Raw genomic sequence first — 12,768 nt, 5'->3', positions numbered from 1 at the left:
TTTAAATAAATAATTTTTATTATCGAAACAATATATTATTCATACAGATATAATTTGTCTTTCTAAGAACAGTGTTATAGTTTTACCAAAATAGTTGGTTATAAAATAGTTACATAGTTACATTCAAAATAGTTTACAACAGCATTACAGATTGCGTTGATCGCGATGATTAGAATTGTTAGTTGATGTTTAGTCTCTGTATACTCACAAGGCCATTTGATGTCTTTTGTATTGTGCGTTCGTGTTAGAGAACATTTGTTACTTAATGCTGTCTAGAGTAGGTTCTTGTGTTTGCAATCCATAATGGCGCGTTCGAGCGTTTCTTTGTTGTAGCATATGGAGCAGTCTGTGCAATTTGTCAGTTTTTTCTACTTTCTCCATTCGTTTGTCTGTAGGCAGTTATGATGAAGTTTCCAAAAGATAGTTTTCGCTTTATTAGGGATATTTAGTTTTGAAATGATTTTAATTATATTTTTACTTTTCAGATTGAATTGATTTATACGGTTTTGGGGTTTCGGAATAAATCTATCTATTACTTTATAATAAAGCTCCTTTGGTGTTGATGTAAAGATGATTTCGTCGGAAAAATTTTCCTTTATTGTTCTGTAGCATCGTACAATTTCAAGCAGTATTGTTGGTGGTCTTAGTCTGTGTATCTTCTCAGTAATTATGATTATATTTGCTATGTAAGGTTGGAGAAATGCTAAACTTGTCCAGATACGGTATTTGTGCAAATTATTTATCAATTTCATTCTCTGAATTAAAGTTTTCAGGGAGACTTCCAATAAGCCAGCTCCTCCGTTTTCTAAACTATTATATAACGTCGTTCTTCTTATTGGTTCGAAGTTTGAGCCACAAATGAAGGTGGCACATTTCTATTAATTTGTGTCTCCGTTCTCTTGAAGAGTGATTGCATCTAAAAAAATACCAAGAAAAAAATATCATCAGTTTGACATTTGCGAATTTAGCTTTTCCAGTATTTGCGATATTTCTTCCTCTCCACACGTAAAAGCTCGGCAATCCGGCCTTATTGCAAATATAAATAAATAATGTATATAATCAAAGTTGTCGTCACTTGATTTTTAAGACGGTTATTATTAATAATAAAATTAGTAAAATTTAAATATACTGACATTGGGTGATCGTAATTAAGAATCTATTTAACGATGTCTGGAAAATTATTTAACATTGAAATATAGTCATATTGAGATGGTTTAATTAAAATTATTTTAATGTTAAAAATTATTTTAATGTAAAAAATAGTTTTCATATTTTCCTCCAAGCTTACAAATGTTTATTGATTGACCTGTTAGCTCATTAAATCACGGAACATCGTAATATATGCAAATCGTCTAACTAGTTGATGGTGTGACAGGAAAGGCTTATGAGATACGCTTGAAAGAACGGATAAGAATGGTACGACTTTAGGTAATAGTTGAAATTTGTAATTTTTAGATTTTAAATCTGTAAAGTTTATCAATTATTTTGTTTATGTAGTAAAAATTAAGATAACAAATTATGTTATTGTAAAAATAAAACGGAATTTATGGTGGAAACGTTATGTAAACCTATGGGTCGTCTGGTGTTCTACTGTATATTTGGTGTTTGTATCGAAGTGAGGTATGTTTCACAAAAAATTTTTTGTACGTTTTTTAGTTTTTTATTTGTGTTCGGTTGTATCCATATAATATTTTATATATATTTAGTTGGCTGAGGAGGGGCAAATGCCCGAAACGTAGATGTATAGCAAAGCGTTCTAACTGAATAAAGATTGAAACTTGCCTAGTGTTGAAGAAAAGTCACTTCATTGTGNACGTGTCTGCTTGCACAGAAGCATGTCGCGATGTGAATCTCCCCATCCAATTCTTACTCGATGACACACATTTCGTGTGTTTTATGTGAGCAGTTCTGTTCGAACAGTTTGAGTAGAGAATATTGTAAGTTACTGCTAGCAAAACAATGCCAAATATGTAATTATTTTCGGTAATCCGGACACTTTTGGTAATCTGACACACCTTTGGTCCCATACCTGTCGGATTATCAAGGGACAACTGTATATAAATATTGGTGAAAAGATAATTTAACTGGCAAGTTCATTACACATAAATGCCTACATATTGTCTACTATTACAAAAGATAATATACCTGAAACAGCTGTATATTTAAAAATCGTCTGACATGGCGCTGATGTATGCGCAACAAAACAAAGTCTATAAACGTAAAATCAAGACAACAATATCCCGAATAGAGCAGCGATTTCGAATCCGCAGTTTAAAGGTAACGGTTCATCCTATCTACGCGCTGTTCCTTCGTATTCGAGCCGAAGAATTCCTTTTTTAATTTCAAATAAAGCACATTTTAATTTAGAAGTTACTCCAACACATAATTAAAAGCTTTGACAAAAAAAGTTACAAAATAAAAAGCTATATCAATGGTTCGTATAATAAAGTACAAGGATAAATTTACTTAGTTTTAAAAGGCAAAATTAAATTTTTTTTTTTAATTTGTTAAAATAAAAGTTTATTTAGTTTTTCTATATTCACATGCTTTTCTACATTACAAGAACAACAACCAGAAGCTCAGATTACACATTTTTATATATTAAAGTTAAACGAAAAAAAAAGGAAAACCATTCTCAAACTTTACATGCTTTATGAAGTAAATCTTCCGAAGTATCGTACTTGGAAAAGATAATAACTTCCTTTATTTAAAAACTTTCTCATATATGTACATGAACAAAACTTAATCATTTTTATAAAAAATTTAATAAACTTTTATACATATATATTCATTAACAGTAGACAAAAAAATACAAAATATCTAGTTCAGCTTTATTTATTCTGTAATTCTACAATAAAAAATTATTTAGCAACCAATTATTCATTAGAATATGCGATTTATAGTATGTTACATTATTCACAATTATTATAAAATATTACTTTAAATGGCTAAATGATATAATTTCAATTACTGTATTGTATATATTTTTAAATTTTATAAGAGGTTTTTAGTCTACAAACAATATTATAACGTTTATTCTCTTTAATAAATCTGTTAAACTATTGTTTCTGTTATTGTGTTTAATAACTTACATGGTGAATTTATACAACAAGTCAGTAAACTGGAACTTTATTACAAACAGTTCATACATAGACTAGTACTGTACTTATCTGAAAACCATGTTTTTATGTCATTCAAACAGGGTTAATTAAAATTAATTAAATGATGAATACTTCGAATATTTTATATTAAGTGTTAATATAAAATCAGTTTACATACTAAATTTTCGTTTTTATCTAACATAACATATTTAAAAGAAATCTCTGTTAGTAACCTCATACTGTATTTTCCGATTTCACTAACAATGTTACTTCAGAAAACGCAACGTGTTCACACTAAATGATAGTATGTGCAGCAAATAGCATTATTTGTATCAAAATATGAATTTATAAAAGCTATGATAATTATAAAATAAACACTAAATTTCACTTGAATGTTTTTTATTGAATGTACTGAACCAATCTTGCGTAACTGATGTTATTTCTAGAAAAAGCACCACCCAGAAAAGGAAAATAATTTTCTGTGGTGTTTTAAAATAAAAAAAAAACAACTATAATAGGTCGAAATCACTGTCTTTACTCACGGTCTAAGACCTCGTGTCTTAACTAGTATATCCAAAATAAGAAAAAAAGCTCTTCTCCCAATTGAGACGCCGACTAGCAGCAAATGCTGGCTCTAGCTAAATTTGAACTGTTAGACGACTAGCGTGTTTACATCACGTGTTGTCAGTGGTATGTTTCAATGTGTGATGCAACCAGGGCTGTGAGGTCGGATTCATGGAGTTTAGGTGTTTTAGCCGGAGTCGGAGTCGTCAAAAAATCCGCCGACTCCAACTCCTATTTACAGGTAGCCCTCGATTTACGCCGGTTCAATTTACGCCGATTCACAATAACGCTGCTGCGCAATTCGCCGTTTCGAGGTATAATTCCCCGATTTTCGCTATGCTAGACTGATTTTCATTTCAGTGTTGACGTATTTACAGAGCCGCGACATTGTGCATTCGTTAAAACAAAGATTTTTATTGAATATATTTATTTTTTCTGTTTAATATTATTGGGTATATATACATTTGCGTTAAATTAATATTAAAATACTAAACGTTTAGGTACCCACGAGTCAAAATATTAAACTTAATAGTCCAATAAATGGCGTCCGAATCCATAGCGCCAATGAATGTATCCCGTATCAGTTCATTCAGGAAAACACCTTACGACGCAATAGCCCTTCCGGCGATCATAAATTATCGTTAGTGAGNTTCTTAATGTACTAATATAGAATAAGAAAGTCCAGTACATTATCAAAAAATAAAATATCACTTTGAGACAAAATATCTTCAAGGCGACGTTTCTCCAATTATTCATAACAAAAATTTATTACTATTGAATTTTAACTAATCTGGCTCTTCTGTATATAGTCGTTAATAAACAATAACTTTAAATCATCACTCTCGTGGATCTATCATTTAAAAAAGAAAACAATGCTACATTTTTCGCTGTCGAATTTTTACAATTCGGTAATGAATAACAAACTATTATGAAAATATATACACTATATATAACAAAAAATTCAACTAATTGAGATCGAAAAAAAAAAAAAAAACAATCAGCTTCGCTCTAGAAACACCGACCCGAAACAAATCCAAAATGGCGACTGTTGCAATGCATCATAATATCGTGTCTTGACCAGATGTTTGTAAACCTTGCATCAAAACGAGCACGAACAATTAACGAAACGTGGTGTCGTTATTTAAACGTAAACGATGTACAGAAAGTTCGAGATACAAAACATCTGAAGTAGCAACAGTCGTTACAATTCGCGTTTTTCATGAACTATAGAGGGCGCTGCATTTTTACAAAATGGCTACTTTATCTGAGTCTCTTGTAACTAATAATGTAAAATTAATCATATATTATTGTCCGATATAATCATATATGCTGCCTCTGGCTGTTTATCGAGAAATTTTATACAAGGAGAACAGTTATTGTTAGCGGGACAAGTCATTATGTGGTATCGAAAGAAATGTGTGAGATCGTTCTATACGTATTTGCGCTTTTGTGTTAAAAAACATCAGCTTTGACATTGTCCCATCAGGGCCGGATTTACAAGTAAAAAGCCTCGACTTTCAAAAAACCTCAAACATTTGTACAAAAAAAAATTGATGTCAGATTTTGTAATAAGTACTTTTTTACAAACCGACAAAATATACTTCACTGTTTATTCTGTGTAGTATTTCATTAATTTTTTTCTAAAAATTAACGTAAGATCTTTCTTAAAAAAATTAATAAAACCAATTTGAAAAAAGATTTTTAATAAAACGGGTATAAACATTTAATTAAACTTAGTTATAAAACAGAAGATTAGTGAAACCTCGTGTCCTTTTGTTTCAATATCTGTATTAAATCAGTGTCATAGTCTGATTTAATTCTGTTCTTTTTATGATTGCCTTGTAAAATTGTGAAGGTTTGGTAAGGATCCTTACAGAGTTCAGCTTAGGGCTTCGAAATGCTTAAATCCGGCCCTGGGTCCTACATAAATTACGGGCATTTTAAACTTTAACAAAATGTTTTAAAATTGACGGCATAACTTGTTCGTGTAAAGCTGGACAATTGGGAAACTGCCAATTCTTAACAGTCTAATCCACTCTTTAAGAATTCAGATAATATCATAAACATAACCGACCGATTTTCGAATAGTCATCTGTTTTTTCCGTTTTTCGTGTGGGAATAGACGAAAACTTATATCAGGCTCTCGTAAGGCTTTGAAATTGCAATTTGAAATCAACAGTAAGCGTTGCTTTCTCCATCTCTTTGCATCTTTACTGCTTATAATACACAAGAATGAATCAAACGAACCAGATAGAATAGTTTTGTTTTTAAACACCAGAGGACGAACATCCGGTGAAAAATGCCAATAGCCATGGCCTGAAGTTAAAAAGCTGTAGTCTGGCAGTTTTAAACAAACAAACTAGCGTGTTTTTCGCTTCGAAAACAATTCAAGCAACTGCCGAAAAAACAGAAGTTAGATTTAAATGAAATTTTTATAAATGATATCTAAGGAGGCCTGATATCAACGTCATTGATTTCGATCAAACTGGATTAGGTTATGATGGATCCCCAGCCATTGACATTTGCAAGTATGAAATGCATCACCGAAAACTAAAAATCGAAAAACTGGTCAATTACTTAAAACCCTCATAAAAGCAAACGATCGTCGACTGGATGGTGGCTCGTAGGAGCGCGCCAGTCGCCTTGAGGTTCCAGGCCTGAAGGTTGTGGTTTCGATCCCCTGTATGGGATCTCAACTGCAATAAATTTTTTTTCTTTCGATTTTATTAAACTNATTTAATTTTCTGTATGTTATGTATGATCCTTGAAATATTGTGTCTGCAAATTTATAAAATAATTAGCTCAATTTTTATGAGAAAAACTTTCGTTTTTAATTTTCTTATTGATAAATTTGTTTTTCAGTTTAATCCTTGCATCCAGTAGCCATATTTACAACGAAGAATCAAGACTTAGGACTTTACTTTCAGTACCTGAGCACTTATTGGTTAAAATTATTTTAAAATACAGTTAATGGCAGCCATCTTTTCAGTAATGTTTCTTTTTGAAATTCATACAAAGCAATCTTCAAACAATGGCCATTTTCTTATGTTTCCGTCAGTGACCACTGTTCAGAGTTTTGACTACAAAAATATTATTTCTTTTGTATACTTCTATATAACATTTCTGCAAACAAAACTCCACAGAAAAAAGAATAGGAAAAATTTTTACATATTTGTAAAATACAATAATAGGAATTTATTAACATTAGGAAATTTTAATTAATTATCGAGGACATGGAGCTTTCAATTGTGTTAGTGTTCTTGATCATGAGCTCTGCACAGGTGGATAAATGGAGAGCTTGCCCTCCCCTAGGATAGAATAAAAAATACTACAAATTATAATAAGGATATGTAACTTTACACCCTCGACAATGGGACAATCTGTCTATCTTTTGGTATTTAATAATCTACTTGCAAAAGAAACTTCCCCAAAAATTATTAGATGCAAATTTATTGATGTAATTGTCTCCAAACTTTATCCCCCTGAAAAATTTTCTGTGGATGCTCATGATTCTGATGATAACAGGATTTTAACTACTGGAGCCTTTAATTCTGTCATGATTTTAAATGGGACCATTATAAATCTATATAAAACATATTGGATATTTAATTAATACAAAATGCAGTTATATTGGTGTGATATATCTAGGGAATTCAATCCCGGTCCTTATTTCTAATCCCGGGATTTCGGGATTATACTTATTCAATCCTGGGATCATTTCGGTATTGAGGGTTAATAAAAAATAAGAAAATCTTACAGAAATCAAAAATCAAAATTTAGACAAAAATCAATGTATTTTACGGTATACACCTAGCTAATTTAGTCACTCTAACTAATCAGACTTACAGTCAGACTAACCAGACTTAAAATCACTGTCTTCATGTTAAATTTCTTCTTTTTTAAGCATCACTGAGATCTCTTTAAACTCACATAAATTGAAAAAACCTTTATGTAACAAACTATGCAAATAAACGTTGAAAATTCACAAAAATCTCTCTTAACATCGACTAAATAGACTACTTTCATATAACAACCTAGTAAGTAGGTAGTAAAGTAAGTTTCTTAGCAAAAAGTATTTAAAAATAATATTAATCAGTCACATTTTTCTTAAATATAAAGAAAACTAATCTAATAGGAACATTCTAATTTGAATTGCGAAAATATGATCTGAGAAATAACAACGCATCTAGTGTCTCATCACCAAGTCTGCTTCTCAATTTGTTGCACATATATGCAGCTGCTGAGTAAACGCGTTTAAGTTTGATGGAAGTTGGAGGAATCGTTAGTAAATACTTATAAGCTTCGAGGACACGGAGAGGATGGAAGAAAACAGTTCGGTCGACACGGATTGGGATTGTAGGAGTAAAGGCTACAATCCCGATTGTTTCGATCATTGTAAGCATGTTTTTCAAAAAATAAATGCGTTAATTTTGTAAATTCTGTCTCTGTGTGAGTCTCTCAGCGTCCAGCAAACCACTATCCCGAAACGTAAAAAGACTTTCTCGCATCATCCTGACAGATCGCGGGCAAGGTGAGGGTCGTAACCTTTTCAGCTAAGGTTGACCCCCCCTAAGCGAGAGGCATCGGGTCTATATTAACCACACTGGCAAAACAAGAATGGCTGACACATTGACAGGTAAAACGCACTGAGTAGTGCTCTCGACTGCGCCAGAAAATTGATTGGCGCCCGCGAAAATTCAAAAATACAAAAATGAAGTATATTACCAAGTAACCCAGTGAGAACTGCTTGCCTATCATTTTAGTTGAAAATACAAGAAGTTTTATTCCAAGCAAGCATCGCAAGCCCGCTAGGTTAATTTCTGCTGCTTGCTTGGAATAAAATTTCTTGTATTTTATATTAAAATGATAGGCAAGCAATTCTGTTAAAAGCACTGGCACTGAACGTTTCACTTCATGCAGTCTATTTTGCAACTTTTTTTAAAATGATGTCAATCCCGAAAATCTCGGGATTATGAAAACTTAATCCCGAAAATTTTGAGACTGAAAAGTGGTCGGGATCCCGATTTTCGAGATCCCGGGATCAAATCCTCTAGATATATCTAATAAATTTTAATGAAATCAATATTTATTTTACAAACAATTTATTATTAGAGTAAATGTAGTGTTGTATATGTAATATGTAATGTACAGTACTTATATAGTGTATAATAAGACATACAGTACTTAACAATTATGATTTATAAATTTATAATCAGTCAAAACTTAAACATTACAATTCTGGTTTCTCATATTAATTTTAGTTTTTAAATCAAATTTCTTCAAAATACTTGCTTAAACAATACTTAAAGAATTGATTCTCAACCATTAGAATAGGGAAGAAAAGAAAAGATGAATCATTACATACAAAATGAATTCTTCTTGCAATACACATTTTAACAATGGCAAAAATTATGCAAATTTTAGAATCTGTATAACTACATTTGATATAAACTTGAACCAAAGAAATATATTTAATGCAGACATTAAATTCTTTTATACACAATTTATTTAACAAAAATATTCAAAAAGTACATTACAATAATTATGTTTAAAATAAAATATGTAGTAGCAATTTACTTTATTAAAGTTACTTTAAATGCTGTATGAGTCTCTGTAATCTGACACACATCAGACTGGTGTGTCAAATTTCTGGAGTTTGTGTGTATTTACTGTACAGTAAAAATCACTTGGTTCATGGGTTAGTTTACTGTATTAACCCCAACTGAGACTGTTTTGCCGACCACACGTGCAATTACTAGTGACTGACAAGTATAAATGTACAATATGTCAGTCTCTCTCCGTCACTCATCAACAATTGGTAACGTGAACATTATGTGCATCATCTTGCAACATGTCAGAATACCAAACTTATCAGAGTGGCATGCGACAGACAACAGAGAGACTACTGCAATTACATCTGAAATATTTTAGTAAAAGTTATAACTTAAAAAGAAACAGTAATATTTGTTTTGATTTTACCAGATATGAAACTAAGGCACATTTTCCATACTTTAAATGAAATTTCTTTTACGAAAAATATTTACATAAGATATTATTGATAATAAAAATATTTACAGTTATATATTACAAAAGAGAAACAGACTAGACATTTTAAATGATTAATACTGAAGACTTCAATTCCAAATCTCCAGAGTGGTAGGCATTCAGGTTATCAAAATATCCCAAGAATTTTCTAGGGTGATCTGGCCTGAATATATTGGCCCCCATTCCTCACCATCTGCTTGCCTCCTCCTTCCATTATGTACATGTACCTGGCCAACTCATAATGGATACAATTAATTAAAGGCCTTAGTGCTCACAAGGAAGAAAGAGTAAAATAAAAAAACAAATGGTTAATATTGTAAACAACCTTATTTTATTCAAAAAGAAAATTGTAAAGGTGACAGCATAAAAACAATCTTTAGTGTAGTGATATTGGATCTACTCTTTCCCCCTCGACTGTGGTCTTGTCAGCCTACGCCCACCCTCTTTACAAGCAGTTGTGAAAGTAATAAACAAAATATAAAAAATGCAGGAAAAAGGAGAGAGGGATGAGAGTCAGAGTAGAGGTGGGAGGAGGGTAGGATTAGTGAAGAGAGGAGAAGTGGTAGAGTTCGAAAGTGGGCAAGGAAGGATAAGAAGGATCTCATTAAATGCATAGGATTGAGCTTCTACCATACACAATCAAGTGTGATTGAAGTTTAGTTTTTGCTTAGATATTTGACTATTTCAATATGGTACAATGAACCAGTAGGAGGGAATCCATGAATGCAAGCTGGATTCTCTACAATTAAATTATCTTTGAAAAACAGCATTTTTTTATTTTTAATCATCGGTAGATATGTTCTGGATAACATTGAAAAGACATAGTAAAACAGTAATGGTTCTACCATATTAACACACTTTGCAAGAAGTTTTGGCACATCACAGACTTGCTTATTGGTATAAATTTTGGGTCCATTGTCTCAGTGCCCAGTGCAAAATAAACAATTTGGCATGCACAATGATTTACTCAAAATAATGTGCATGTCAAATTACTTCTTAATTACAGGTTGATTTTACTTTATTATTAAATAAATTTGCACATTTTATTCCAATGTATCACTTTTTAAAAATTATTTTTGTTAAATTCTGTCAAGCAAAATTACATAAATATAAATTACATCTACAGAGTGAATTTATTCCAAATCATCATACATCATTATATATAAGTATCATTTACTTTTAAAATGATACTTATATATATATTATTATTATTATATATATAAAGATAATTGTCTTGAAAACAAGCTCAATAAACAGATATTTCATTCTTTTCGAAATAAACTACATATACAGTACTGTGTAAAGAGGAATTCCATGATCCTAAATATTTTTTCAGTTTGGCAACTTCCTGTTTTGAACAGGGTTTTTTAAACACAAAATTGTTCCATTCCAAAGAATTTTTTCCATTTAGGCAGCTTTCCTTTTTACTCAGGATCCATTTTAAATAGGTTTTATTTACTGTATATTCAAAATTTTTAGGATTAAGAAAAGGCACATTAGCAATGAAACCATTAGAAAAATTACAATATAAAAATCTTATAAATGTATATATAATTTAATTTTTAAATTATTAAAATCAGAACTTTCAGTAAAGAGTTAAATATTTGCAATATAAAATTTTACATTTCAAATTTATAATGTTTATATAAATATTAAAGACATTGTTAAAACATGTGTCTATGGCTGTCTTAAATTTTTATCAAGTCAACTACTATTTAAAATCTAAAGTAGTTTGTGATTTTAAAAATGATGAAATGAATTTACTATTACCAAGTTTCTCTGTGCATCGCTTTCATAGAAGTTTCTGCATCATCTGTATATTATTTACAATGAGAAAGTTTGAATTATTATAGGTGCATATACTTTTGTAATCAAACTGATCCAAGATTACTCTGATCATTCAAATCCTGTATACAATGAACTATATCAATCTGATCAATCCCTATCCACAAATACAAATGTTATCTAGGATCAACTGGATAGTGATTAAACTAATTCAAGCAGAGGGTAAGGTTACTTGGATTGGGAAAAAAAAATTAAAGATGATGGCCTACATGGTTAAAGTCAAGTTTATAGTGGAGAGCAAAGAAATATGTTTAACTGTCGAAATGAAAATCATTTAAAACTTATAAATGGTAAGTAAAAAATGTCATTATTAAAATATTTGATAAACTGAGACGAAAAAAAATATTAAGAGACAATTTTGAGAAATTGTATGGCAAAAATGTGTGGTGTGCACTATCCCATTTTGCTGTTTTGTGAGCAATTTCATTCAGAGTAAATACAATTTGATCTTACTTGTATACTTTCCACCAATTAAAATACATGACAGAAGTGATCTGCACAAAGTAACAAAGACTGATCTGATCTTGCAGATCAATCCATGTGAAACAAAAAGTATGCGCAAAATCACATCGATTACCACATGTTAAAACACGAGATCCAAACAAGATGTCTAAGACTACACGGATCAGAAAGAACATTTCAAACTGGCTTGATCAACAAGGTCTGACGTAACAAAAATGTTGATTTTAGAAATGCTTGCAAGCACCTACACCTCACTATCATAATATTGAGTCAAGAAATAGCATAATTTGATCTGGTTAGACAACATTGCTATGAAAACATATGCTGACTTCCTAAAGTCAAATAACTTTATATCACAAATTTCAAAATACACCAGTATATTTAAAAATTGTTTTACTTCCATATATGCTTAATATGAAATACTGTATTTACTCGTATATAAGACAAGGTTTTTATTCATTTTTCACTGCTTCAATAACCTACATTGTCCTATACACACAAGCGAAGAATTCATTTCGTTTTTTCAATAATTTTTGTGAACCTTGTATTTGCATTTTTTATAGGAAGCTTACCCTCTTGTGTATAAAAACAAAAGTATTTTATCTGGGTTGTTTGAATCATTCTTGTGTATTGTCAAGAGTAAAGATGAATTGCAATAGGAATAGCAAACCTTTTGAATTGAATTCCAAATTGAAATCCAGAATCACATGGGAGCCCAATATAAGTTTTAATCCATTCCCACATGAAAACA

This window comes from Centruroides sculpturatus, unplaced genomic scaffold, assembly GCF_000671375.1.
Source record: "Centruroides sculpturatus isolate CEXI.00-Female unplaced genomic scaffold, Cexi_2.0 scaffold155, whole genome shotgun sequence".
Taxonomy (NCBI): Eukaryota; Metazoa; Arthropoda; class Arachnida; order Scorpiones; family Buthidae; genus Centruroides; species Centruroides sculpturatus.
Note: the sequence above shows the minus strand (reverse complement) of the source record.